Source organism: Lepidochelys olivacea (assembly GCF_965140295.1).
Source record: "Lepidochelys olivacea isolate rLepOli2 genome assembly, chromosome: 2".
Classification (NCBI taxonomy): domain Eukaryota; kingdom Metazoa; phylum Chordata; order Testudines; family Cheloniidae; genus Lepidochelys; species Lepidochelys olivacea.
In genome coordinates this window covers 20,058,507-20,083,966 of record NC_140412.1, presented here as the reverse complement: position 1 = coordinate 20,083,966, position 25,460 = coordinate 20,058,507, and the positions used below count along the sequence as shown (strand labels likewise).

Here is a 25,460-nt window from a genome sequence, read left to right as displayed (position 1 = left end):
AAATGTAGTATATGAAGGCAGCATATATTGAACTTCTGTTGTTCAGACTAGTGGAGCTAATTGATTGCCTACAGCTCTAGCCTAGAAAGCCAGACAGCTGGAACCATGAAGGACTCTTCGGCCTAAATGAATTAAGTAAATAAATTAAGCAATAAGCACAAAGGAGTGGGTGTGCATTTCTTGCCGATTAATCGAAGTGCAAGGTACAAGCTATTGGTTGTGTAGTTACTGGATAACACCACGTATCCTGCTGTTTATATTTGTACAATGTGCTGAATGAATAATTGCCAGCTGCAGACACGACATGGGTGAAGACAAATCATTAACACCATTAGTATTAATTATTGTTAATTATTTTCCACACACACACACCCCAAGTGTGCTTGACACTTCAAACAAACAGGAAGACACTTCCTTGGCCTTAAGGGTTTACGCAAGCCAGATTTTGTCACACTGGAGTAGTCCCTTGCTCCACCAATGGAACTACTGACTGTGGGTAAGGAGGCCAGAATCAGGCCCATAATTGGGAATTGACAAGAAAGGGGAGTGGACAGGAAGTAGAAAGATTATTTTGGCTGCTTGAAGACCTGCACAAAGAAATCCCATTGTTTTAATAGGCTGTTTAATATATTGTAAAATGATGCAGGGGTTAAGAGTAGGTGAGGAAGAGACAGAGATCAGACAGAGGGTCACGGCAATTTGGGAACCTCGGTGATGAACTGAGATGGTAACATCAGAGAACGAAAGCACTTCAGGCTCCAAACACGCTGCCCAGAGGAGCTGGGATCTGAAACAGCCCCGTATAAACTTCTGCTGCCCTTGTGATTGGTGGGATTTGAAAGAGGAAATGGTAGCAGCCTTCTAGAGCAGCTCAGGAGTAACGTTGCACGCGTAAGGGAAGGCATGGAATAAAGCATGGAAACGGTTGTGGGAGAAACCAGAGCATGATGACTGGCATCACTGGCAGGGTAGAATGGGATGGTCGACATGATGAGACAGTGGAATATACTGAACAAACAAGGTGTATGACATAAAAGTGAAAATGAAAAAAAAAAGTGTGTATATTTTGGTTTACACATCTAGGACCCAATCCAATTCCCACTGAAATCTCCCCACTGACTTCAATGGGAATTGGATCAGGCCCACAGACATTTGAACTGAATATGAAGCATCATCTTGATATGTCGTGCTTTGCTGAACACCTGCAGGACAGTTTCTCTGGAAAACAGTTACTGTTTTTGCCATATGGAAATTCTCCTGTACTCTCAATACACAGAAGCACAGTTTCATTGGATGGTTTATGGTGTTTCCTATAGACAGAAGGTACAGACTAAACAGCTTAGGAAGTGTCGTAGCTTCGTTCACAAAGCCATTGTTTTTAAAGTGCAGCTTGCCTGCAGACATTTCCCATAAGTTGCTTTGAGACTGTATCCTCTTAATTGTATTTAATGTAAATGGTTAGGAAAGACCCAACTCACCTGAACAGTACATTTCAGATTGCCAAAAGACACTAAAATCCCTTATTTAAGGACCTCTCTGTCCGGAGGGAGTCTCAGGACTAGAGCTGGGTGGAATTTTTCAAACAAATAGGATGAAAAACTTAGTTTTGGTCAACCCAAAACTATTCACAGTTTTGATGTGAATCATTTCAGCCACTCACAAATCAGCCTGGAAAAGGAGGAAATGATAGCATCGCTGCTTCTGCCACAGTCTTTAGCTCTCACCCAGGATGTAGGAGACTCATGATCAAATCCTTACTCTGAAACAGATGTTGGTAACTCACTAAAAATTCTATTTAAAAAAAAATGTATCTCACATCTGTTGCAGCTCAAACCATTTTTGGAAAGAAAAAAAAAATCAGTTATCTGCCCAGTTCTCTTCAGGACACTCACACTGAGATTCAGGAGCTCACGAATTTGAAATTAGTCTCCTTCCCAAATACTATTTTATCCTCGATAGTAGTAGTAATTTACAGTGAGTATTACAGCAATGTCTGCAGCCCCTGGCCAAGATCCGAGCCCCATTTTGACAGGCTCTGTACAACACATAGTAAGAGAAGTTCTCCCCCAAACAGCCTATAACCTAAACAGACATGGCTGACAAAGGGTGAGAGAAAGAGAACATTATCCCCATTTTAAAGACAGGGCTCTGAGGCCAGAAAGCGGCTCGCCCGTGGCCGCGCAGAGTAAATCTATGCCACAATCCGAGGTGTGATTTGCAGCCCTTGTGGGCAATCCCACAGTGGTTTTAGTCTAGCTAGCTCACTAAAAATAGCAGTGAAGATGCAGAGGCAGAAGCCAGCAACATGAGAACGTACCCAGGGTGACCAGGCAGCCTTGTACCTGAACTGATGTCCACGTCACCGGGTCTTCGCTGCTTTTTTTATTACTACTAGCTGGATTAAAGCCAGCGCAGAGATGCCTCCATAAACTGTGAATCGCACCTTCAACCTCACTGTAGACATGGTCTCAGTCTGTAGTCCCATGCTAGGGCTTTAACCGGACATAAATCTTGCTGCTGACCCACCTGGAGTGTAAGTGAACCTGCAGGTTAGAAAGCAGATGGGTTAGGAGGAGCCTGGACTCAATGACAAGGATCTTTGGGACAAGTACAGAGGCAGTCAGGCAAAGAGCACTTGTACTCTGCTGTGGATGTCTAAACAGGTGGGAACATCTGAGAGGGAGGGTGATGGAAGCACTCTGATTCTAGACAGGAGGCTTCCAAATCCTGATACGGAGGTTGGGAACCCCAGCACAAAGGAGCACTTCGCCTGGGGCTTAGGTTTCAACATGGATTCTTTCAGTATGAGTTTTCCTGCACTCTTTGATGTTCTGCCAAACCCAAATAAGAACCCAAACATCCCCGGCTTTGCTTAGCCTTTCCTCCCCTCTCTCTAGAGCCAAATAATCATAAAATACAATTAGCTTAGGGGTGAGGAGGGTCTATGTTACAGATGATTATTTTGTGCTCTCTCTAATCCTCCCACTGGGAGCCAGCCTGAGGTGAGAACCGATCTCTCCCAAACCTCCATAGTGCAGGCAGGAATGGTGCTGACCTTGGATGAATGAGGAGAGGAAAATCCAGCACTTCTTGAGGAAAGGGAGAAGTGGAGTTCAGTTTCCAAATGGGTTTTAAATGGGACATTTGTACTAAGGTTGCAAGATATAGGTGGTAAATCATTGCAACGTCCTGTCTCCTCTGAGCACACATACGCATGCTGATAATGGACAATGTCCTTTGGCCATTTCATCCTCCACTGTTAAAAACTTGTTCTTTGGGTTCAACTGACAGTCAGAAGGGGAGTAAATATTTGCAAGTGAACAGTTTTCTGACAGGGACATTCTCAAAGGTACATTAGCTGGAAAAGAGCAAAGAGAAGCAGGAAATGCTCTGCCACCATCCTCTTTTATTGTACCGGTCTGCCAGCTCTGGCCTGGCAAGACAGTAAAATAAATCAAACACACTCAAGCTGCATGCTCAGCTTTTACAACGAAAGCACAGGAGAGCCTCTAGAATGGGAGTGCACTGATAAGGTGATCTGACTTCACAGAATTTCAAAGAGTCGTCCTTTGAACTTAGGGCTCATTTGTGAGAGATAACATTGACTAAAAAAAATGCTTGAAAGAGCAACAAATGCATTGTCACAGAGCAAGGCACTCGTTTGCAGTTCCAAGTAGAGAGCAGTTCAGAAACAAAAAGGGGGCAATGCCCCCTGTGCTGCATCTGTTTGACTTTGATTCTGGTCAAGTTGACATTTTGAGCTTTACTTAAGTGATTTTGATTTATGTTGGAGGCTATGCCCCTGAGGGTGAAGGAACCTATTTCAGACTAGGAATGTACCTTTTAGAGGACTTGTCTTTGTAGCGAAGTAAAAACCCCTACTGGGTTCTGAAATAATAATAATAATCAGTTGCTCTTTGTTATTATTGTACATATTCTGGCAGCACCTGAGGCTCCAGCTGAGGTCAGGGCCCCATCGTTTTAAGTAGGGTGATGTCAAGAAAGTCCCTACCCCAAGAATTTACAATCTAACTAGACAAACAGTGGGTGGGAGAAAGAAAGTGCTATTATTCCCATTTTACAAATAGGGAGCTGATAAGCGATTTGCTCAACACCACAGTCTGTGTCAGGGCTAGGAAGTGACCGCAGATTTCTGGAGTCCCAGGGTCTTAACTACAAGATCCACTTACCGCTCTAAGAAAAGGAGTACTTGTGGCACCTTAGAGACTAACAAATTTATTTGAGCATAAGCTTTCATGAGCTACAGCTCACTTCATCAGTTGCATTCAGTGGAAAATACAGTGGGGAGATTTATATACATAGAGAACATGAAACAATGGGTGGAAAGCCAAGGGGGAAAAACCTTTTGTAGTGATAATCAAGGTGGGTCATTTCCAGCAGTTGACAAGAACAACTGAGAGGTGAGGGGGGGGAATAAACATGGGGAAATAGTTTTACTTTGTCTAATGACCAATCCACTCCCAGTCTCTGTTGAAGTTAATTGTATCCAGTTTGCAAATTAATTCCAATTCAGCAGTCTCTCGTTGGAGTCTGTTTTTCAAGTTTTTTGTTAAAGAATTGCAACTTTTAGGTCTGTAATCGAGTGACTAGAGAGATTGAAGTGTTTTCCGACTGGTTTTTGAATGTTATAATTCTTGACGTCTGATTTGTGTCCATTTATTCTTTTACGTAGAGACTGTCCAGTTTGACCAATGTACATGGTAGAAGGGCATTGCTGGCACATGATGGCATATATCACATTGGTAGATGTGCAGGTGAACGAGCTTCTGATAGTGTGGCTGATGTGATTAGGCCCTATGATGGTGTCCCCGAATAGATATGTGGACACAGTTGGCAACGAGCTTTGTTGCAAGGATAGGTTCCTGGGTTAGTGGCTCTGTGGTGTGGTGTGTGGTTGCTGGTGAGTATTTGCTTCAGGTTGGGGGGCTGTCTGTAAGCAAGGACTGGCCTGTCTCCCAACATCTGTGAGAGTGATGGGTTGTAGATCCTTGATGATGCGTTGGAGAGGTTTTAGTTGGGGGATGAAGGTGATCGCTAGTGGCGTTCTGTTATTTTCTTTGTTGGGCCTGTCCTGCAGTAGGTGACTTCTGGGTACTCTTCTGGCTCTGTCAATCTGTTTCTTCTCTTCAGCAGGTGGGTATTGTAGTTGTAAGAATGCTTGATAGAGATCTTGTAGGTGTTTGTCTCTGCCTGAGGGGTTGGAGCAAATGCGGTTGTATCATAGAGCTTGGCTGCAGACAATGGATCGTGTGGTGTGGTCTGGATGAAAGCTGGAGGCATGTAGGTAGGAATAGCAGTCAGTAGGTTTCCTAGAAATGGCCCACCTTGATTATCACTACAAAAGGTTTCACACTGCTCGCCTGCTCGTAATAGCTCACCTTAAGTGATCACTCTCCTTACAGTGTGTATGGTAACACCCATTGTTTCATGTTCCCTATGTATATAAATCTCCCCACTGTATTTTCCACTGAATGCATCTGATGAAGTGAGCTGTAGCTCACGAAAGCTTAGAGACTAACAAATTTATTTGAGCATAAGGTGCCACAAGTCCTCCTTTTCTTTTTGTGAATACAGACTAACACGGCTGCTACTCTGAAACTTACCGCTCTGACACTCAGCTCAGTCATCTACGCAACAAAGAGAGAGATACTGGAGCTGGAAAATACCGGGGGAGAGAGGGGAGAATTGTAAATACTCTATTTGTTTGATTATTTTCTAGATTTTTTTTTTAACTCTCATAAAAAGGGTGGAAATGGAATATAAACTGTGAATTCACTTCTGCAGTCTTCATAACCCTTTCTATTCTTTTTCTGTGAACATTGCCATGAATGTTTTCATTTTCTTCTACAGAACTTTAAAAGTCCAATATATAATCATGGACAGGTTCACATAGCCATCGTAAAATCTTTTTCATTTTCCTTCTGTTTATAAAAGTTATCAACCAATCAAAGAACAGAAACAACAGCAGATCATTTAGATTATCAAACACTATGACTAGAGCTGGGCAGGAAACAGTTTGCAAACAAGTTTAGAGCTACTGAAAAATTTGCATGCCCTGAATCAGGACAAAAAAATTGAAATCTTAAACTTTCACAAACCAAACCTCCAAAAAAATTTTTGATGAGGGTCAATCAAAATATTATATCAAAAATTTTGAAATGTTTCACTTGTATTTTCAATTTTCTTTAAACTTTAATCCACATTTGCTAATATTTCAACACAAAAAGTAAAAAATAAATAAATAAACTTTTTGTCTAGAAAACAATGAAAGGGAGATTGACAATTTTTAACCTTTGTTTTCCCTCCAAATAACTTTTTTCAGTCAGGAGATTCATCAAAACCGACCTCGTTTCATGAACAGTTTGGATTTTAATGAATCCGAATTTTTCACTATAAAAAGGGTTTGTCGAAAAATTCCTAAACAACTCTAACTACAACAAATAGTCAAAGTCAAAGCTAATAGCCTGTGAGCAACCCATGGACTGAAATTTTTTTGTGCAAAATATGCAACAAACAAATTCTAAAATGGCAGACAAATACACAGAAATCCAACACTGCTTGTGGATAATAGGCAAAGAGGAAAAGGAGCTAAATTCACAAAATAGATTTGATGTGAATACTTTGCCTGGCTCTGAAAGATCTGACTCCTGACCCAAGGAGGGCAGGGCATGGCTCTAATGCAGGGGTGGGCAAACTTTTTGTGCTGAGGGCCACATTGGAATTCCAAAACTGTATGGAAGGCCGGGTAGGGAAGGCTGTGCTTCACCAAACAGCCTGGCCCCCACCCCCTATCCGTCCCCTCCCACTTCCCACCCCTTGACTGCCCCCCTCAGAACTCCCGACCCATCTAACCCCCCCTGCTCCCAGTCCCCTGACTGCCCCAACCCCTATCCACTCCCCCACCCCCTGACAGGCCCCCCGGGACTTCCACATCTATCCAACCCCCCTGTTCCCCATCCTGTGACCACCACCCCCTGAACCTCCACCCCATCCAACCGCCCCCTACTTCCTGTCCCGACTGCCCCCCGGCACCCACCTCTGCTCTAATGTATGATCATATAGCAAACTCCCAAATGGGGCTTTTAGGCACAACCAGAATATAAACATGAAACAGTAATAAAGAGGAGTTGACAGTCGAATGAACAATCAAGATTTTGTTGAGTGATGCAGCCGGATGGGGAAGTGGTTTTGCCTATGTACACAGAATTTGTGAGGTTGATCCTGGAATACTGCATACTGTTCTGGGGTCCACATTGTAAAAAGGATGTTGAAAAATTGGAAAGGATGTAGAGAAGAGTCACAAAAATGATTTGAGAGCTGGAGAAAATGCCTTACATTGAGATACTGAAGGATCTCATCCAATGAAGTGAGCTGTAGCTCACGAAAGCTTATGCTCAAATAAATTGGTTTGTCTCTAAGGTGCCACAAGTACTCCTTTTCTTTTTGAAGGATTTCAATTTGTTAAGCTCGTCAAAAGAGGATCAAGAGGTGATTATGGTGTATAAATACCTTCCTGGGGAAAAAAAGGATACTAAAGGGGTATTTAACCTATGGAAATAGGTATAATAAGATCCAATGGCTGGAAGTTAAAACCAGACAAATTCAAATGAGAAATAAGGCATAATTTTTTAACAGAGGAACAAACTTTCTAGGGAAGTGGTAGATTCTACATCTCTCCAAATTAAGGTTCAATGTCTTTCTGGAAGATGTACTTTAGTCAAATACAAGTTACTGGACTCAATGCAGGCATCACCGAGTGAAATTCTGTGGCCTGTGATACACAGGAGGTCAGATTAGATGTTCCAGTGGTTCCTTCTGACTTTAAAATCTATTAATGGACAACATACGTGCTTTGGGGGTTGTTTAATAAAAGTGAGCATTTAAGCAGAGGTTTTCAAAGCTGCCAAAGAGATTTTGACACTCGGTTCCCATTGGGTGTCCTGTAAACCAGCAGCTGAAAGTCTTGCAGAAGGAGGATTTAAAAGAAAAGGTAGCAGCATGGCACACAAGGTTATGAAGATTGTTCTAGGCATAGGAATCAGGGTGGAAGAAAGCCCTGTACTAACAGTATTAGGCCCAGAGCTCTGGAGCACTGGAATTCCATGTGCTCTCCCTCTCACAGGAGCAGGCATTAATTCATTGCACATTCTCATTAAACCTGCAGCTGATCACTGAAGACTTTGCTTTCTGATTACATCACACAAGCTCTTTGTTCTACTGACCTAGAGAGCTAGGAATGCAAGAGATGGCAAAGCTGCCAGACCACCACCTTGTATTCCCAGAGAAAAATGTCACCACCACGTAGTTATGTGCCTAGATCACTACTGTCACTGCTGCTATGTCTGTCCTTAGAAACTCAAACAGATGGATTTGTCAGAATAAACCTAGTCATTTTTTAAAACCACATTCCTCTGCAGTTCTTTTCCCTTCAGACACATCTTGGGCATATCTACAAATGTTAGCTACCTGCCTTCTCAGATGAGGAAGGAAAGGTATTTGCAGACCGACTCAAACTTTTAAACTATCCAGTGGTTGAGTTTGGATTTTCAAAAGTGCCTAGAGAGTAGAGCTGGGTGACATTTTCTGACCAAAACTTTTTGAGTGAAAAATATATATTCAGGTTAAAAAACATTTTACAAATTCATGGGGGGTTTTTTAATTTTTTTTTTTTAATATTTTTTAATTCCAAAAAAGTTGGAACATTTTTGTCTTGGAATTTTTCAAATGAAATGTGTTGACCTTTTCAATTCAAAATGACTGTTTTTATTTCCCTTTTTAATTAAAAAAAAAGGGGGGGTAATTTTGAAAGCTCAAAATCAAAATGAATTGCTGTGTTTTGGGTTAAACATTTACTTTTTCAGAAGCAACTAAGTGACTTGGGAACACAAATTTGCCCACTACTTAGATTATAAGCTTTTGTGGGCAGAAACCATTGTTTGTTATGTGTTTGTACAGTGCCTAGCACAATGGGGTCCAAATCCATTAGTGGGGCTTTAAGGCATTACTGTAATGCAAATCATTATAAATATAGTTTATTATTAATAGGTTGACTTTCAATGGGACTTTATAACCGGCAATATCCATTGTGTCACTGCTTGTATAAATGGTCTGGACATCTATAACTGGTCCAAAGCCCCAACTTTCACCATTTTCTTTTTCTAATTACCTTCCCTATCCTTTTTCCCTTTGCCTGCCTTGTGTATAAAAATATCCTTCAATATGACTTTTTTTTTTTGGGGGGGGGGGGGGAATCCTTTTAAAAGTAACCATTGAATCTATTTCATCTGTATCATTATTATTACACAAATAACCTTATTCTCTTCCTACATGTAATGAGAAGCTTTCATTTAATTAGTGTGAGGTTACCACTCAGATGTAATACAGTAGCTCTAAAAGTGAAATCACTTTGCACATTGCAAGTAAGAGGTGGTCAAAAATTGGAATTTCCATCGTCTGTGAAATTCCTACGTTTTGACATTTGTTTCCTTCCCGAATTGGAAGGAAAAGTTGAAATATCGAAATTGTCTGAGGAACAAAAAGATTTAAAATGTTGTCATAGAAATGTTAAATTGTTTCTTTTGGGTTTGTTGAACCAAATCAAAACATTTGGTTTCATCTTGGCTTGACTTTGAACTGTGTCTACCTAAGCTGTCCTTGTGCCTCATAGGAGTTATAGTGTGGGTGTCTCATGCCCCCATTTTCCTCAATAATCTGATCTCCCATGATCCACCACGGTCACAAACTCCCATGGTACACCATGGCAGTTCAGCTGGAAGGAAAACAGGAACTTTACACATTATTTCATGGTTACCCTGTCCTCCCAACATACCCTCGTCTGTTTCTTCCACCAGTTGCATCTTGACATATCCTAAATTATGAGCTCTGACTCGCTTTTAACTCATTTTATGGTGCCTAGAACAATAGGATCCATAGGCACACGTGTAATACAGACAACAAATAAAATGACAAGAACTGCTGATCATCTGTGGAGGCCATTTTGTTGAAGACTGTTCACACAATCATAATGTGAGCTACCCGGGCAGAACGTGAGCAGATTCGAAATGAACTAATTCTACCAAATGGACAGCTGAATGTACCAGTGCCATAGAGTCAACCTGCTCTGCCATATTACCACATAGTGTGGTGATCTTTTTAAGGCTGGGGGACCTTGTATTTATCACTGCGTAACTCTTAATGCTTAACATAGCAGCAACCAGAGCCTAGTGTTAACTGCAGCCTACAGCTCCCTGGAGACCAGCACCTCTACTTTCAAAATGGTGGAGCTCCTCTTCACACAACAGCAGCCTCTTTCTGCAAGTTCATGTTATCCATCCATCCTCCCCATGAGGCAGCGATGCCATCAAAGCAGCTGCCTCCTAGAAACAGGGCCGGCTCTAGGATTTTTGCCGCCCCAAGCAAAAAAATTTTTGGCCGCCCCTGCTTTTTTTTCCATGCCCCCTCGCCCCCGGCTCCAACCCAACCCCACCCCTTCCCCTAATCCCCAGGCCCGCCCCCTCCCCTGGGCATGCCGCATTTCCCGCCCCCCCCCAATCGCTTCCTGCGGCTCCCCCCCCCTCCCGCAACCCCCTACCCTTGCTCACCTCAGCTCCGCCTGCTCCCCTGAACACGCCGCCGCTCCGCTTCTCCCCCCTCCCTCTCAGGCGAGGGAGAGGCAGCACGTTCGGGGGAGCAGGCGGAGTGAAGGTGAGTGGGGGGGGGAGAGCGCAGGAAGTAACGGGGGGGGGATAGAGGAACTGCTCCCTGCCCCAACTCACCCCTGCTCCACCACCGCCACCTCCCCCGAGCGCGCCGCTGCTCGGCTTCTCTCCCTCCCTCCCAGGCTTGCCACGCCAAACAGCTGTTTCGCGCACGGCAAGCCTGGGAGGGAGGGGGGGAAGCAGCAGAGCGGCGGCAGCACGCTCAGGGGAACAGGCGGAGGCGAGCTGGGGCAGCGGGGGCACATTTCTAGGGGCAGCATGGCCGCCGGCGGAATGCCTCCCCTAGAAATGTGCTGCCCCAGGCATCCACTTGTTTTGCTGGTGCCTAGAGCTGGCCCTGCCTGGAAAGAAGGTAACCAGATTTGCTCTCTTTTACAGAAAGTGTGTTTAATCTTAAATATTGGAAGTCTGATTCTGATTTCACACTATTTTAACCACTGGTGCAACTCTGTAAACTTAAGAGATTTCAGAGTAGCAGCCATGTTAGTCTGTATCCGCAAAATAATAAAAAAAAAAGAACAGGAGTACTTGTGGCACCTTAGAGACTAACAAATTTATTAGAGCATAAGCTTTCGTGGGTTACAGCTCACTTCATCGGATGCACTGAATGGAACATATAGTAAGAAGATATATATACACACACATACAGAGAAGGTGGAATTTGCCATACAAACTGTAAGAGGCTAATTAAATAAGATGATCTGTTATCAGCAGGAGAAAAAAAAACTTTTGTAGATAATCAAGATGGCCCATTTAGACAATTGACAAGAAGGTGTGAGGATACTTAACATGTGGAAATAGATTAAATATGTGTAATTACCCAGCCACTCCCAGTCTCTATTCAAACCCAAGTTAATGGTATCTAGTTTGCATATTAATTCAAGCTCAGCAGTTTCTCGTTGGAGTCTATTATTGAAGCTTTTCTGTTGCAGAATTGTGACCCTTAAGTCTTTTATTGAGTGGCCAGAGAGATGTTACTCACAATGTACAACAGGAGCAGCAAAATCAGATCCAGCCCTTAGATATCTTTATTGAAAGTAATTGCTACTGACTAGTTCCATGTAAGTTGGCCATTCCTAGATTTACATTGACTACAGAACCCAAAACACAGGAAGAGTTGCTAGGAATAAAATAAAAAGTACATTACACATGATGATAAACTACCCAGGGTGATTTGGAGAAATTAAATACTTTGAGCCTTCAGTCTCCCGAATGATTTGTAAATGAAACAGCCGTGATTTATGGCTCTAGCAGATATGTCAAGCCTGACGTTTATTCTGTGAAAAATACATTTGAATTCTTCTCTAAATAAATCATTTTAAAAATCCACATTGCTCTCAAACATTGCTTAAGATATGTGAGTGATAAATTAGAATCCATAACACTGGGTGGTGCAGTCTCAAGGATTAATGTGTTTCTATCTAGGGAAAATATGGATTCAAATTTACATCAGGGCAAAAGTGAAACACTAAGTGGCTTCCATCCAGTCCTCTGCAAGTGGTTAAGGTCACGATTTTTATGAAAAAAATCTCCTGTCAAGGACCTTCATCCCCACCTCAAAAAGAGTTAAATTTCTGGGAATAACTTATATCTGATCATTCCTGCACTGAGGACTTAGGCTCCCATACAGCTATCATCTCTTAAGTTATAATTGTGTGGTTGGTTAGGGCTGCCTCCCAACCTGAGAAGTCAGAGGATGGCCCCACTTTTGCATTATAAGTGGTGCCTACATAGCTTCAAAGATACATAAGAGAGAAAAGCCGTTAACAAGCTTTGGGTGCAATCCTGCAATAATGCTGGATATAGAGCTTCCCATTGGAAATACATGAGTGTTTACAGTACAGATCTGGGGTTAGATTCAAGCCCTTAATAGTACTGCCAACATGAACACTCTGTTGCCTCCTGTCCACAGCACCCCCATCCGGTAGACATTGTGATTGGGCACTGTGATTATTAACATAGCAGATACAATGCACTTAGATACAGAGCTTTATCTATGAGAGACAGTGTGGTCCAGTGGATAGGATACAGGAATTAAACTCAGACTTAGATTTTAGTCGCAATAATGCCACTAGCCTGCTGTGTAACCTTGGCACAGTCATTTCGCCTCTCTGTGCCTCTGTTTACCCTCCCACTCTTTGTCCTATTTAGACTGTAAGCTCTAGAGGGAAGAGACCCTCTTATTCTGCATTTGTGCAGTGCCTCACACAATGGCACCCCAATCTTGATTGGAGCCTATAGTACCATAATACAAATAAATAAACAAGTAAATTAAATGTTTATACCTTGGTGTACATGTCTACCTACATGAAGAGTTATGTATACACTGGCCAAATAGTGCTCTCAGTTCCACGAGTGAATATAAGAACGGCAATACTGAGTCAGATCAAAGGTCCATCTAGCTCAGTATTCTGGATTTCTAAATAGAGTGCTTCCGCCGACGTGCACGGCCTGAAATTGTGGAAAAGCAGCATCACTTGCCCCATAACCTCAGCGGTGCAGAACACAATGCCATCCACAGCCTCAGAAACAACTCTGACTTCATAATCAAAAACGCTGACAAAGGAGGTGCTGTCGTCATCATGAATAGGTCGGAATATGAACAAGAGGCTGCTAGGCAGCTCTCCAACACCACTTTCTACAAGCCATTACCCTCTGATCCCACTGAGGACTACCAAAAGAAACTACACCATTTGCTCAAGAAACTCCCTGAAAAAGCACAAGAACAAATCCGCACAGACACACCCCTGGAATCCCAGCCAGGGGTATTCTATCTGCTACCGAAGATCCATAAACCTGGAAATCCTGGACGCCCCATCATCTCAGGCATTGGCACCCTGACAGCAGATTGTCTGGCTATGTAGACTCTCTCCTCAGGCCCTATGTTACTAGCACTCCCAGCTATATTCAAGACACCACTGACTTCCTGAGTGATCTTCCTGAAAACACCATCCTAGCCACTATGGATGTAGAAGCCCTCTACACCAACATTCCACACAAAGATGGACTACAAGCCGTCAGGAACAGTATCCCCGATAATGTCACGGCAAACCTGGTGGCTGAACCTTGTGACTCTGTCCTCACCCACAACTATTTCACATTTGGGGACAATGTATACCTTCAAATCAGCGGCACTGCTATGGGTACCCGCATGGCCCCACAGTATGCCAACATTTTTATGGCTGACTTAGAACAACACTTCCTCAGCTCTCGTCCCCTAATGCCCCTACTCTACTTGCGCTACATTGATGATATCTTCATCATTTGGACCCATGGAAAAGAAGCCCTTGAGGAATTTCACCATGATTTCAACAATTTCCATCCCACCATCAACCTCAGCCTGGACCAGTCCACACAAGAGATCCACTTCCTGGACTCTATGGTGCTAATAAGCGATGGTCACATAAACACCACTCTATACCAGAAACCTACTGACCGCTATGCCTACCTACATGCCTCCAGCTTTCATCCAGACCACACCACACGATCCATCGTCTACAGCCAAGCTCTACGGTACAACCGCATTTCCTCCAACCCCTCAGACAGAGACAAACACCTACAAGATCTCTATCAAGCATTCTTACAACTACAATACCCACCTGCTAAAGAGAAGAAACAGATTGACAGAGCCAGAAGAGTACCCAGAAGTTACCTACTACAGGACAGGCCCAACAAAGAAAATAACAGAACGCTGCTAGCCATCACCTTCAGCCCCCAACTAAAACTTCTGCAACGCATCATCAAGGATCTACAACCTATCCTGAAGGATGACCCATCTCTCTCACAGATCTTGGGAGACAGGCCAGTCCTTGCTTACAGACAGCCCCCCAACCTGAAGCAAATACTCACCAGCAACCACACACCACACAACAGAGCCACTAACCCAGGAACCTATCCTTGCAACAAAGCCCGTTGCCAACTGTGTCCACATATCTATTCAGGGGACACCATCATAGGGCCTAATCACATCAGCCACACTGTCAGAGGTTCATTCACCTGCACATCTACCAATGTGATATATGCCATCATGTGCCAGCAATGCCCCTCTGCCATGTACATTGGTCAAACTGGACAGTCTCTACGTAAAAGAATAAATGGACACAAATCAGACGTCAAGAATTATAACATTCAAAAACCAGTCGGAGAACACTTCAATCTCTCTGGTCAATTGATTACAGACCTAAAAGTGGCAATTCTTCAACAAAAAACTTCAAAAACAGACTCCAATGAGAGACTGCTGAATTGGAATTAATTTGCAAACTGGATACAATTAACTTAGGCTTCAACAGAGACTGGGAGTGGATGGGTTATTACACAAAGTAAAACTATTTCCCCATGTTTATTCCTCTCCCTGCAGTTCCTCAGACGTTCTTGTCAACTGCTGGAAATGGCCCATCTTGATTATCGCTACAAAAGGTTCCCCCCCCCTCGCTCTCCTGCTGGTAATAGCTCACCTTAAGTGATCATTCTCGTTACAGTGTGTATGGTAACACCCATTGTTTCATGTTCTCTGTGTATATAAATCTCCCCACTGTATTTTCCACTGAATGCATCCGATGAATGAGCTGTAGCTCACGAAAGCTTATGTTCAAATAAATTTGTTTGTCTCTAAGGTGCCACAAGTACTCTTTTTCTTTTTGTCTTCTGGCAGTGGCCAATGCCAGGTGCCCCAGAGGGAATGAACAGAACAGGTAATCATCAAGTGATCCATCCGCTATCACCCATTCCCAGCTTCTGGCAAACAGAGGCTACAGACCTCATCCCTGCCCGTCCTGGCTAACAGCCATTGATGGACCTATCCTCCATGAACTTATCTAGTTCTTTTCTGAACCTTGTTATAGTCTTGGCCTTCACAACATCCTCTGGCAAGGAGTTCCACAGGTTGACTGTGCATTTTGTGAAGAAATATTTCCATTTGTTGTTGTAAACTTGCTGCCTATTAATTTTATTTGGTGACCCCTATTTCTTGTGTTATGAGAAGGAGTAAATAACTCTTCCCTATTTATAAAATCATGACAGGTGTGGAGAACGTAAACCACTATCTTATCGCCCGTTAGTTGTCTCTTTTCCAAGCTAAAAAGTCCCAATCTCTCCTCATATGGAAGCTGTTCCATACCACTAATAATTTTTGTTGCCCTTTTCTGAACCGTTTCCAATCTCAATATATCTTTTTTGAGATGGGGCAACCACCTCTGCACACAGTATTCAAGATGTGGGCGTACCATTGATTTATATAGAGGCAACATGATATTTTCTGTCCTATTATCTATCCCTTTCTTAATTATTCCCACCATTCTGTTCGCTTTTTTTGATTGCTGCTGCACACTGAGTGGATGTTTTCAGAGAACTATCCACAATGACTCCAAGATCTTTCTTGAGTGGTAACAGCTAATTTAGATCCCATCATTTTATACGTATAGTTGGGATTATGTTTTCTATTCGACATTGGTGAGGCCTCATCTGGAGTACTGTGTCCAGTTTTGGGCCCCACACTTCAAGAAGGATGTGGATAAATTGGAGAGAGTCCAGCGAAGGGCAACAAAAATGATTAGGGGACTGGAACACATGAGTTATGAGGAGAGGCTGAGGGAACTGGGATTGTTTAGCCTGCAGAAGAGAAGAATGAGGGGGGATTTGATAGCTGCTTTCAACTACCTGAAAGGGGGTTCCAAAGAGGATGGCTCTAGACTGTTCTCAATGGTAGCAGATGACAGAACGAGGAGTAATGGTCTCAAGTTGCAGTGGGGGAGGTTCAGATTGGATATTAGGAAAAACTTTTTCACTAAGAGGGTGGTGAAACACTGGAATGCGTTACCTAGGGAGGTGGTAGAATCTCCTTCCTTAGAGGTTTTTAAGGTCAGGCTTGACAAAGCCCTGGCTGGGATGATTTAACTGGGAACTGGTCCTGCTTCGAGCAGGGGGTTGGACTAGATGACCTTCTGGGGTCCCTTCCAACCCTGATATTCTATGATTCCAATGTGCATTACTTTGCATTTATCAACATTGAATTTTAGCAGCCATTTTGTTGCTCTGTCACCCAGTTTTGTGAGATCCTTTTGTAGATTTTTCAATGAAAAAATTCAAACCAAAAAGGAAATCTCTTGTTTCATTTCAATTTTCAAAACACAGAAGTGTTGGGTTTGGGGTTCTTTGCTCCTCCAGTTCAGCTTTCTTTCTTTTTTCACCCCACCTCCCTCCCTTTCCTCCACTGGAAAATAAGGGGTGGTGAAAGTGTAAAAAAAAAAAAAAAAAAGTGGGAAGAAAATATTTTTTTCATTTTTTCCTCCCACTATCTCTGCCTTTTCTTGTTATCCAAAATGAAGCAAGATCTCCATTTTTCTTTCACAGAATCATAGAAATGTAGGCCTGGAAGGAAACTCGAGAGATCCTCTAGTCCAGCTCCCTGAACTGAGGAGGACTATTCTCAAAAACTGGAATGAAAGATCATTTTATTTTGTTTTGAATTTTTTTCATTGAAAAAAATCAAAATTAATCTATAACTTTTGGCCAACTCCTAGCCAATTGTTGGGAGAGAGAATATGGCATTGTACTATACCTTTGTTTTAGATTTTTAATGGAAAAATATCCATGGTAATTTTTAAACAAAGTCATAAGCTTGAACAAAGTGGAGAGCAACATAAAAGGCCTAAGGGCCTGATCCTGCCCCACCGGGTTCAACGAGCGCTCCATCACTGACTTCCAGGAATGCAGGATCAAGTATAAAACACTAAGCATCTACCATATCATATCTCAGGGAAAACTGACAGCTTCTTTATTAGAAATGTTTCGAGGCGGTTTCAGTAATGAAACTCTACTCTCATCATGATGAGAAGCTTATAATGTAAAGTTGTACCCAAACCTGGAAAAGATCAATTGTTATGCTTTTCTTACTACCTTATTTCATTAATAAGCAGAGATGCTAAAATCTTGGCCAAGATAATGGCAGTAATATCAGCTAAATTACTCCCACACTTACCAGCTATAGACCAAGTGGGATTTGTATATGGGCATAAAGCCACTGTTGAGCCAAGGAGACTATTTAGCCTTCTGCATTACACAAAGCATTATAGCCATCCAGATTTAATAGACTGATGGAGAGCAAGAAGGCATTTATTTGTATGGAATGGGCTTCTGTGTTCATAGTGGTACAAAAATAAATCTGGGAGAACAATTTATTGGCTCGATTATAACTCCCTGCGCTGTAATGATTAAGGGACAGGCTTCATCCCCATTCATGTTTTCTAGGAAAAGTTCACCCACCATTACTATCTGATGCAGTGATCATTTACAGCATAGTTTTTAGGACCTCAGATAGCATCAAAGGAAAAAAAGAAGCGAATAGAGAGGAAGGTGCATTGCATTGCAATGCTCTCTTAGCTTTTATTCTCTCTCCTGAGGAATCAGCATCAGAATTTATGATTATTGATATTTGTGGGCTCATTCTGGCTACTTAATTCATTATGTCAAATCAGAATATTTATGCAGGCTCTTTGGTTCCCCTCTATATTCCTTAAACAACTCTTTACAAAGAGCACAAAGGAAAAATAAAGGGAGATGGGTGGCAACCAATTTGAGAGATACCCACAATATGTATCATTGGTCATGCCTAGTGGGCACAACAAAGAGCAAGGCCCCAGTGTGCTAAGCACCACATAACACACAATTTGGGTATGTCTACACTAGAAGGTGTAATTTCCAGTTCAAACAGACATACCCAAGCCAACTCTGATCAAACTAGCATGCTAAAAATAGAAGTTTAGCCGTGGCTGTATGAGCGGTGGGAGGGCCTAACCACTTGAGTTCGTACATAGGGTCTTGGATATGATCGTACCTGCGGATGCTAGTTCATTCTGCCACTCACGTCGTAACAGCTACGCTTCTATATCTAGCACACTAGCTGGCTCAAAACTAGTGTGGGTATGTCTGCTCAAGCTGAAAGTTACATCTTCCAACTCCAGTGTAGACATACCCACAGAGTTTACATTCTAAACAGAGAAGACTGACAAAGAATGGGAGGGAGAACAGAGAAGTGAAGTAGCATGCCCAGTCAGTGGTAAAGCTGGGAACAAAACCCAGCTCATGACTCTCTGTCCATTCCCATCCCCTCACTGCCTTTCACGTGTGTGCATATAACACCTATTCTCAGTGCTACAGTGGAAGATCTAAGAGGGTGTAAAAAAATCTGTCATTGCCTTATTAGGCACCGACACAGTCATTAAGATTAAAACATTACCCAGACTCAAATTCCCTATAGTAATATTTGCTTTTGCTTTGTCAGATCAGCTGCTTAGTAAGCCAAACAGAACAACTGTCAGATTTTACTAGAAGGATCAGATGTACAGGATTGCACTGAAAAAAGGAACCTTACAGAGAAAGATAGCAGCTTGAGAAATACATGAGGGCCACACAGAGTACATGACGAACTGGGCACAGTAGCCAATGCAGAGCAGTTTGTGAAAAACGGAGCGTCCCATTCAATGTTCCCTCTAATTTTTGACAGGCCGTGTGCGCAAAAAATTTCTTCTGTGCAAATTATTGTGCTTTGTGCAAATTTTTGTGCGTGCGGTGTTTCGCCATGTGTGCGGGGTTCAGGATCTGTGTGCGCACACACACACAGCTTAGAGGGAACAGTGGTCTCATTGCTGTACCGGTCACCATGATAAACACCACCATATCCTCAGCTGGTGTAAATTGGGGCACCACCATTAAAGTCAATGAAGCACCAGTGAATTACACCGGCTGAAGAGGAGACCCCAACAGCGGTCTGCCTTTTTAGGTGCGAACATGGCACCAGCGCTGCAGTAGGTGAGTGCCAGGTTGTGCCATTAGGGTTCAGCCCTCAGTGAGGCCGATACAGAGCAGGACTAACACCAGCAGGAACACCGCTGTGCCTCCTGGCACTCCCTAGCATGCCAGGGGAATGTACCTTCCTCCAATGCTCTTCAGGACACGCAACATACACTGTCCTGCACACCCAGCCAGCTCCACTGCAGAGGAGGGACAGGGCAAATTCACCCCTCCCTGCCCCCATTTGGGGCAGCATGCCCCTCTCCATTCTTTGCACACCGTAGGCATCATCCTGCAAGATGCTGAGCACTTAAGCAAGATGTTCAATACTTTCATCACCCCGTAAAGCCAGGGAGTGCTCAGGCTGCTCTGCAGCTTACAACCATGCCAGGTCAGGCCCTATGCAGGGGCTTAGTCCTCAGCATGGTCTAATGTTTGCAAACGCTGACTGTCTGGTCCACTCAAAGGCCAATGGATTACAGAGGGCACATTTAACAAAACGACAAGGGTTATAGCATTCACGATAACACAAATGCTAATGACCTTCTATAGTCATCCTAAATCACCATAAGAAATATCACATCCTAGATGTGGCTTTGTTTCACGAGACACTTACATTTCCATATACACAAATCACAAGTTATAAACATTATCTACCTCAGACAACAAGGTATCTCTGAGAGCAATGGATATATTTTGCACCAAGAATGTGCTTCCTACACTATTCCTAGAGTTGGGTGGGAAATGGTTTCTCCTGCAGAAAATTTCAAGCTTCTCATATATTTTCCCCAGGATAAACCTGAGCCCTTTAAAAATTTTTCATAGGGGTGACTCCAGGGCATCCTGCTTGTTTTCCCTTTCTTAAACAAACAGCACACTGTCCAAAGGAAATCAAGCATTCTTCACCTACTATCTACTTTACTCGGTCCTCAGATCACTGCCCCAAGCCCAGTTCAGTGTCTTTCTCCTGATAATCCAAAATAACACAAAGTCTTTCAAAACAGAACACAAACTCCTCCAGCTGGGCACAGCCTCTCCTCCCTGAGGGTCCGTTTCTCTGCCTCCCAGCTCCCCCAACCTGGAGTTTGTCCTGCACAAGCCTTGCCTGCTGGTATATTCCACTCTGCTGACTCAAGGACCCGAAGAAGCCTTCTTACTCTCTGCAGGCATAACCACAGTTTCCTGGATGCCCCCACATCCTCCATGCTGGAATCACCTGATTCCTCTCAGGTGGAGCTCATTCTGTAATCATGGTTAGCTAGCCCCAGTCCTCCAGCTGTTAAGGAACAAGCCACGCAAATACAGAGAGAGAGAAAGCAAGTGAGTGCTCCCAGAAAAGCCCATTACCCAGTGGATCGGGCACTGCTATGGATGATACAGGTTCAAGTCTCCACTCTGTCTGATTCAGGCTTAGCAAAGGGACACCCCATGTTTTGTAACCTCGGTCTCTCACATCTTAGGGAATGCCTTCACCACTGGGCTATTTTGGGGTTTTTTTTTCTCTATGACCAGAAATTCCATCCTGGATCTAAGAAAACTTCCCATCAAAACAGATACAGAAAAATTCTGCAGGAAGTTTTGGTTTTCATGAATCAGCATTTTCCAACCAAAAAAATATTTTGTCAAAAAATTCCCAACCAGCTCTACTTCCTACTAAGCAATGTTCAAGTGAAATATATCCAACAGGGAGAGCTCTTGAGATCGGTAACCTACAAAGGGTACGACCTGATTATCTGTAGAACAGTTTGAACTCTCAAAAGTAAATATTGCAAATGTCTTACAGCAGTGGAACTGAGACCTTGAACTAGAACTGGTCAAGAGGAATGGTCAGAAGGAGCCATAAAACAGATGTAAAAAAAAATAATACATTTCCTGTAAACAGACATTCTCTCTCATATGATATTTCATGAGTGAAAGTATCAATAGGCACCACTTGATGTTCTGGAAACGTCAAATAATACAAGTAGAGCTGCCTGGAAATTTTCCAACAGGACATTTTTTCCACTGGAAAATGCCAATTAGCTGAAAGTCCAATGTTTCACGGAAACATCCATTTCAACCAAATTTCATTTTTAAAAAATGGAACAGAACTTTTCAATTTTCCATTTTGAAATGACTTTTCCTTTCAATTTTTTAAAAATGATATTTTATTTAGCACAATATAAAATAAAAAAAAAATCAAAATCAGAATGAAACGCTTCCATTTTATCAAAATGAAATGTTTCAATCAAGCCAAAAAGATTTTTTTCCAGGGGAAATGTTGACTTTTTTTTTGGTTTTGTTCATTTTTGGAATGGAAAACATTTAGAAATCATGGAATTTTCTATGAAACAGAAAATCCAGTGCCCTCCCACCTCTAAATACAAGTGTTTTGGGTTGGTATTTAAAAAAATAGTATTCCCATAATGTTAGAGACTGTAGCCCAGATCCTCAGTCCTTCATCTGCCCCACTGTGTACCACTGTAGCGGTAGAGGATTTCCTGTTGTAGCTATCCTTACACCACTTATACCTAACCACTACACTACGGGATGGTTCAGAGCAGGCTCTAGCATGATGGGCTCTGGCGATCTTGGCTGCTGGAGTAACTATCTGCCAGTACACATTAGAGCAGCCCTAAAGCTGCTTTAACTTGTGCCAGGAAGCAGTGTAGACCCTGGCACTCCTAGGATGAGACCAGGGACACAAAGGTGGCCTAAAGCCACTTATGCCCCCTCACTTGCCCCAGGTGTGTTAGCAGCTGCTTTGGCACCTCTGGCGATAGAGTCCTGAGCACTGGCCAATGCCCTAACTGTTCATATTGGGTATGAAAACTGCAAATGAAACAAATCAAGATTAGAGTCCCATTGAGCAAGGCACTGTGCAAGCACATTGTAAGAGACTGTAAGCTCTTCAGGGCAAGGGCTATCTCAATAGACAAGCCAGGCAAAGAGTGGGAGGAGAAACTGAGGGATGAAGCGATTTGCCCACGATCAAAAAACAGGTGAGCGGCAGAGCCAGTAATAGCAACTAGTTCTCTTGAGTCCCACTCTAGTACCCTGTCCACTGAGCCATACAGCTATGGTCCAGGCTGATATCAAACAGCTGCTGTGTTTCCCCCACAGAGGTGACTTCCTATCACTAGTGGATGAGCGTCTGCAGCTTGAGATTTTTCTGGGATGAAAATCATAAGATTCGTTCTGCTGATTTTAGTGGTAAAACCCTTGCTAATGAACTGATTCAGATCTAAGGAATCCCTTGTAGCACAGCAGGCTCGTCTGCCAGTGAAACACCGTTTGAAACTCAGGGCTTGTACACACAGGGAAAACTGCCAGCATAGCTATGCCAGTAAAACTCCCATGTGGACACTCTTAACTTGTGTCAGTATAAACTAAACTGGAAAAAAAAGCACTCTTATTCTGGGAAAAGAGTGCCTACAGGGAGAGTTTTACTGGCATACCTACGCTAGTATACTTAAACTGGGATAGCTGGACTGGTAATTCCCCCTATATGCAAGCTCTTAGAGGGTGCAGGAGTCGGGGATTGTATCTCCCTGATGAACACCTGGGGCCTAAATGTTTTCATTTTACTGAAGTCAGAACAAAGAATGATAAAAAAGAATATTCCTGCCCAGGAAGGCTCAGTAACACAAGCTGATAAGCACCTCTCTTTTCTCCGCAAATTACCGAGCTCGTCTCATTAGTGTTAACCACCTTCCAGACAACAGAAGAGGGTTCAAAGCTGTGAAGTATGTTGGGCCAGATGGATTTTCCTACCTCTAACATGTCTAAAGGAAATGCCTTGACATTTGTTGTTGCCCTTGGCACTACTCTCTAAAGCAGCGGTGCCTAACTCTATGGCCTGGGGGGCCACTTCTAGCCCTCAAGGCTCTCGTGGTGGCGCTTGAGGGCAATTGTATTTGATTTTGAACTGAAAGTGTGTGCTGGGAATCGCTCTGGCCATATTTCAATGGACGTGCTTAACTCTGCCTCAGAGAGGTAGTCGGCACACTGTCTCCCCGGGTGTATCCTACCACTGCCCCCAAAAGCAGCTCTGGTGTGAGCCTGGAGCTCTCTGAGCTTCTGACCTTCCCTGCTGCAGCTGGTTGACAGCGCCCCATGCTGGGGGACTCCAGCACAAAGGGAGTGGAACATAGCAAAGTACCTGCCCCACAGTACGGATTGTGGCCCCTCGGCCTTTCTTAAATGGTATGCTTGGGCCCTGCTGAAGAAGTTGGATACCACTGGTAGTATCTTGGAGGGGAAGTCAGAGTCTACTAGTCTGAATGTGAAAATGATATGAAATATTTCTTAGTGATAGAAACTAAGGGCTCAACCCATGGGAAATGCTCAGCTCCTTGCCAGACTAGTCCCCAAAAGTTCATTTTGTAATCTACGTGCAAGACTTCCACAATGTAATGTTTCCTTGCAGTATACTACTCAGCCACTAGATGTCTCTGTCTGCTTCATAGAGCTGCAAGCAAGGTGTGACCCCTATTAAATATAGACACAAAGCTGGAACTCAAGCTGTGTGGAAGCCCGCCTATTTGTGTCTCAGGTTTCTAGTTGTTTTAAATAAATGCCTCCTGTTTAAGATGGACTGTGGGTCCATGTATCAGGATACAGGGTGATTTATTGTGAGTGTCTTTCCAATGCAGTAACAAATATATGTTAGTTGGATGATTAACTGTTTTCACTAGCTGACAAACTGGGTCCTTGTGAACTATAAACCTTGAAGAACATCCTCTCTGCAACACCCAGCTTGAGTTATTTAGCTGGGCACTGGGGACCACCACAGGGGGAAAGGGAGAAGAAATCCTTTCTGATTGGCCACAGAATGGCAGAAGAGATGCTATCCAGAGTTGTTCCATAGTAGCTTTTCTAACTTAATAGCTGTCATGTATTCTCCACCATTCTTGCATCCCCCTCTAGGGTGGAAGGAGAAGAAGGTCCACAAAGCAAAGGGTTTTCTGGCTTCACCACTTCATCCCAGACCCTCCGGTATGTAGTTGTGCAGAGCGCCCCATATTAGTGGGCTCCATGCCCCATGCGGGGAGGGAGTGCTTATCATTTACAGCCTCCCCAAATCCTGCCCCTCCTCCGAACAGCAACACTGCACTGGTTCTGATGCCACAGGGCCATATCCACCTGCATCGGTTGTCCCTTTCTGAACAACATCATGGATCACAATTCAGGGCCTGATCCTGCACTAAGTTCATTGGGAGTTTTGAACATGTAGGATCAGGGCCAACAAGGTCAGGTCACACAAATCAAAGGGTTTGAAACAAATTTCAACCTCTGGCCTAACAACACACAGTTTGGAAGTCAATAGATCAGAAAGGTGTTTAAATGAGTGAAGGAAACCTTTTCCTCTATCACCTAGCTGAGAAACAAGTTGTTTGGCCCATGGTAAAAACTCTAGGGACCCTCAGTTCACACACACCCAGGCTCTGCAAAAAAAAAAAATATATATATATATATATATATATGTTTGTCTGAGTTGGATTCCAGACATTTTGCTGTAGCCCCAGTTTTTCTCATTGCATCCTGCTTTGTGTCTACAAGCACAGCACTCAGCACCTGTACTGTATGAACGAGCCCTGCACAGACATGAAGGCCAAGTTTTTCAAAAGTGACTCATGATTTTGGGTACCCAGCTGAGGGCTTGAGGCTTGATTTTCAGAATGTAGGAGCCTGACAAGTGTTTCAAGTTGGGCATCGAAACCCTGAAACACCACAAATCATGACAAAAGTTTCAGAGTAGCAGCCGTGTTAGTCTGTATCCGCAAAAAGACAAGGAGGACTTGTGGCACCTTAGAGACTAACAAATTTATTTGAGCATAAGCTTTCGTGAGCTACAGCTCACTTCATCGGATGCATTCAGTGGAAAATCCTCCTTTGTTTTAGCTGTGACACTCTGAGTATCTTTCCCACACCTGAAGAAGAGCTCTGTGTAAG

At 43.2% G+C, this 25,460-nt stretch overlaps 1 protein-coding gene across 5 annotated transcripts in view; it reads right to left on the bottom strand.

The window, feature by feature from the left end:
• LOC311516713 (uncharacterized protein) overlaps positions 1-3,129 on the bottom strand; it is a 131,194-nt gene extending 128,065 nt beyond the window's left edge. For 3 of the 5 annotated variants that reach the window (XR_014710490.1, XR_014710491.1, XM_084621060.1), the window contains exons 1-2: positions 3,056-3,118; positions 2,444-2,543 (exon numbers count right to left, since the gene is read on the bottom strand). The gene's annotated coding sequence lies outside the window, so the exon portion shown is untranslated. Of the gene's footprint in view, positions 1-2,443; positions 2,544-3,055 lie in introns of all 5 variants that reach the window. The other 2 variants (XM_084621061.1, XM_084621062.1) reach the window with 2 other exon arrangements.
• Positions 3,130-25,460: the final 22,331 nt, after the last annotated feature.